Raw genomic sequence first — 5,258 nt, 5'->3', positions numbered from 1 at the left:
CAACATTTCTCTTATCTGGGTACCTAAGGATCTAGCAGTTTCCCCCTAGGTATTGTAAATTATATGTACATCGCAATGGATATATTTACACCCATGTTACTACATGTGATGGTGTCTTGTATCTTGTATGTTCTCCCAGTGTTATTAGGTGTGTGAATTTTATTCTTCCTACTATGTTAGCAGGCTTTAAAACTATAAAAAAGGAAGTAGCCGTGCAACTTTTTCCTTGCAGATCAAGATCTTTTCTTTTCTTTTTTTCTTTTTTTTTTTCTTTTTAATTCACCAGAAGTGAGTAGGTTTTTCAATTTTTTATTTTAAATCTGAGATTACATCTCCTAAAACAGGGTTCAGATATAACTAAATGCCAATGTTTGTTAAGAATTCCTTCAATGGTTGTATGTTGACAAATTTGTAATAAATAAGACCTTTAATTGTGAGTTTTCAGTGTCTTTAATCTTCTGGTACCTTAATAAATAGTTCTATCCTTTTCTCTAACTTTTGCTTTAACTCTTTAAGCACAATTACCTTTTCTAGAATCTTCCCCCCTAGTATTATTGCTTGCATGTTAAAATCTAAAAGATTAGAGCAATCGTTTTCTATCCAGCTACGTAGATGACAACTTTGTGAGTGTATATAGCCATTTGCATTCTATACAAATATCAAGGTCGAAGAAATGTATTTGTTTCTGTGCTATAACTATATATAACGTTCAACTCAATTTCATTAGAGTTCATATCCTCAACAAATGTAATCAATCCATATTCTTCTCCTTTACAGATGACTATTATAGCATTTATATATACACTGTATCTTGATTAGCCCACTTTTTGCACCCAAGTCACATACACCCAGAAATTCATGTTCCCAAATGCTCATGAAGAGATTGGTGCAACTGAGTAGTAACCAGTCACTAAGTATTTATGTTTTCTGAATAAAGTCAATTGATTTTATATGTATGAGATGATTATTGTGATTTTAATTATTTGATTCCACTAATAAAATAGCATGTAAGCTGTTTTAAATTTTAGCATAGGCTAACCCTTAGCTTGTTGATTTGGTAGTTGTTAATACTGAAATTTTGTGTATAGTGTTATCTTGGACCTAATTAAGGGCTCAGCATTTTCAAGCTAGTTAAAGGGACATTAAACCCACATTTTTTCTTTCAAAATTCAAATGGAGAATACCATTTTAAACAACTTTCTAATTTACTTCTATTATCTAATTTGCTTCATTATCTTGATATTCTTTTCTGAAAAGCATATCTAGATAGGCTCAGTAGCTTCTGATTGGTGGCTGCACATAGATGCCTCATGTGATTGGTTTACCCATGTGCACTGTTATTTCTTTAACAAAAGATATCTAAATAATGAAACAAATTAGATAATAGAAGTAAATTGGAATGTTGTTTAAAATTGTATTTTCTATCTGAATCATGAAAGAAAATTTTTGGGTTTAATGTACGTTTAAGGATAACAGATCAGTGGCTGTGTCTTTTCTTTGGGATATCATTTCTATTTTAATCATGACGTAACAATTTGTATGCTGCAAAACACATTCATTTTAACTTAAACATGTGTAATTAAATTATTCATCTATACTACAGCTAAAATTTACCACACAAAACTACCCAGATTAACCCCTTCACTACAGTGGCATGCAACTGCAATTAGCAGCCTTCTAATTGCTAAAAACAATGTCAAAGTTATGCATCTCTGCTGTTTCTGATCAAAGGGGACCCCAGAGAAACGTTCACAACTGTTTTATGACTGCATTGTGTAAATAATTTCAGTGAGAAACCCAAACTTTATGAAAAAGTTAACAATTTATTTTATTATGATCACATTTGGCAGCAAAACAGTGGCATGAAATAAACCAAAATGAGTCTAGATCAATACCTTGGGTTGTTTAAATATAGTTTTGATAGGTAAATAAAAAAACAACCAAGGCTCTATTTCTGTTTGAATGGAGTGACAGCAAACATGCTAAAAAATATCTGATACTTTGGGAAGTTTTTTCTAAAATTCCTGGTCCTTAAAAGGATAGGAAAGTCAAAATTAAACGTGCATGATTCAGATAGAGCATGTCCTTTAAAGACACTTTTAAATTCACTTATATTTCCAAATGGGCTTCATTCTCTTGGTATCCCTTGTTGAGAAAGAATGCGCACATATCCTACACTAGTGGGAACTAGCTGCTGATTGGTGCCTGCACACATTTGTCTCCTGTGATTGGCTAACTAGATGTGTTCAGCTAGCTGCCAGTAATGCAATGCTGTTCCTTCAGCAAAAGTATAACAAGATAATTAAATATATTTGATAATAAATGTAAAATTGAAAGTTGTTTAAAATTGTATGTTCTATCCAAATAATGAAAGAACATGTTGTGGTTTCCTGTCCCTTTAAGGGGATAATATGACTCTTCTTTAAGTTGAATTGATTAAGCAGGTAGAGATTATATACAGTATTTTTGGTGATTTATCGTCCTAACATCATCCAAAATGGTGGATATAATGTCAAATTGTTTTGCATGTGCACAAAACCAGTTTCATCCAAAAACCGTTTGGGGTATTTGAAAATGTACCTAGGGGATTATTATTTTTGCAGCCAGTAGAATGCTAATAATTATGAAATGATAGATTGTGATATTTTAACCATATAGTGCAGCAATTTAAAATTGTTTTACAATAATAATGGTTGTGTGAGTTTATTGTTGTGTATGTAATCTTATACGTAGACATTCAAGGATTACACTATTAGATCCTTTTCCAGTAAGGTGTCACTAATAAAACCTTCCTTACCCTTTGTTTTGAAGCAATCAACTCTACAAGACAGCATGCTACAAGACAGTTTGCTACAAGACAGTATTGTCCCTTTAGTATATTGTGGCAGCTTTTAATGGACCAATAAAAATCAAGTTGTTTTTTTTATTTGATAAGCTTTCAAGACCTCACAGGTCTCTTCTGCAGATGAAGATCTACATCTGACGAAGATACATATGAGGTCTTGAAAGCTTATGGAAGAAAAAAACAACTTGATTGTGTTGGTCCATGAAAGGCATCACAATCTACTAAAAGAACATTCTCTGTTGAATATAACAAAAACTTTTGGATGGGAAAACATATAGCATCATCATTCTCTTGGGATTTGGACGTAATTGCTAAGCTCGAATGAAGAAGTAAACACAGAGACCTACACAGCAACTGATGTACTATGGAAACCTAAATACAATTACTATGCAACATTTATTTTAAATAGAAATGTGGAATTTAAATTGTTTTGCTAAAGACATGTTTCCTCTGAATGAGAACAATGCTCCATCTATAGAAGATAAACCACTTAGGGCTAGATTACAAGTGGAGCTCTAAATTATCACACACCCACAAACGGGCAAATTTGCCTGTCTACGTGTGTAGAATAATTAGCTCGCTGTAGCAATTAGCACTCAAAAAATTAACCAGATATCTGATCAATGGTTAATTTTCTAAACGTGCCCCAAATGCCCTCAAAATAGAGGACATTACAGTTTTTTATTTAAAAAAAAAAAACTGTAACATTATATACCGGCGATAGGTGAAGTTCAGATTCCCATCACAATACATCAAGTGTTCGTTGGATACTGTGATGATCTGCAAGCTAATGAAAGGGATATTCCTAAACCATAACCATCCCAGAGGTTCCTGCAGATGTCTACACCTTCCTCAAAAGAGATCTGTACCTTGAATAAGGCAGCAAACTCACAGGAAGAACGTGAGTAAGATCTTACTGAAACCTAAAGCTTATTGAAACATAAAGCCACTTGGTGCATCCAGAAGACTACCACAAACTGCATTTATTTCGGAACAAGAATATATAAAGCACATATTTATTTATTTTTTTAAGATCACCTTTTCCCTGATTAAGGTTTTAAGGACCAACATTTTTCAGATAGCTACTATATGTCTTTAAAGAAGGATATGAATTAGATTTTAACTTTACCACTGCTGGTATATATTTGCATTTAGTTGAATGTTAATGTATTTTATCTGTACCTTATATCTACTTTGTATATATTAATTCATTTATATGTAGATAAGGGATTGTTGAATTTAGACATCATTATGGTAATAGGCTATGACAATATATATCAAGTGTGCAGATTTGCAAGAGATGAAAACAGGCCTATGAGGAACAGCCAAAAGACAGGTCAATCAGGTGTTCTTGTCATTTTCTTAATTGATTAAAAGGAAATACAAAATTACCTAAATTAGGTGATTGGGTCCCTAAACGTTTACTTTATTTTCATGTACAGATTAAAATAATTTTAAGCAACTTTCTAATTTACTCCTATTATCAATTTTTCTTCATTCTCTTGCTATCTTTATTTTAAAAGCAGGAGTGTAAATCTTAGCAGCCAGCCCATTTTAGGTCCAACACCATGGATAGCGCTTGCTTATTGGAGGCTTACATTTACCCACCAATAAGCAAGGATAACCCAGGATCTCAAACAAAAATGGGCTGGCTCCTATGCATCACATTCCTGCTTTTTAAATAAAGATAGCAAGAGAACGACAAAAATGATAATAGGAGTAAATTAGAAAGTTGCTTAAAATTGCATGCTCTATCTGAATCATGAAAGAAACAATTTGGGTTTAGTGTCCCTTTAATAATTAAAATTCTTTATTGCATCTGTTCTTATATTGTAGTCTTTATAAATGATCACATTCTACTTCCCAAAAGATTATGGCCTCTAGTTATTAAGCTGTCAACCGCAAATACGCTGGAATTCCGCAGCGTATTTGTGGCGAGGCTGATTCGGCTTAGTTATCAAACCCTACTGCCCGGCAAAAGTAGAATCTAGTGACGTAAGCTTCGATCTGCCGGACTCAGTCCGGCACAGATCGATGCTTACGTCACTACAGAGGTTCCGAACGCAAGTTCGACACAATCTGACTACTTTTGGTAGTTATTAAACTACTACCAGGTACGCTCGCCACTATTCCGGGCAAACGTACCTGGATTTCAATCCGCCGCCTTGGAGGCGGCGGATCCCATAGGAATTAATGGGAGTCTGACAATAGCGAAAGCTCATGTTCGCTGCTGCCCGATATCCCATTGATTCCTATGGGAAACGTCTACACCTAACACCCTAACATGTACCCCGAGTCTAAACACCCCTAATCTGCCCCCCCCTACACCGCCGCAACTAAATAAATTTATTACCCCCTAAACCGCCGCTCCCGGACCCCGCCGCATCCTACATTATACATATTAACCCCTAAT

This window comes from Bombina bombina, chromosome 7 (genome assembly GCF_027579735.1).
Source record: "Bombina bombina isolate aBomBom1 chromosome 7, aBomBom1.pri, whole genome shotgun sequence".
Lineage (NCBI taxonomy): Eukaryota > Metazoa > Chordata > Amphibia > Anura > Bombinatoridae > Bombina > Bombina bombina.
Note: the sequence above shows the minus strand (reverse complement) of the source record.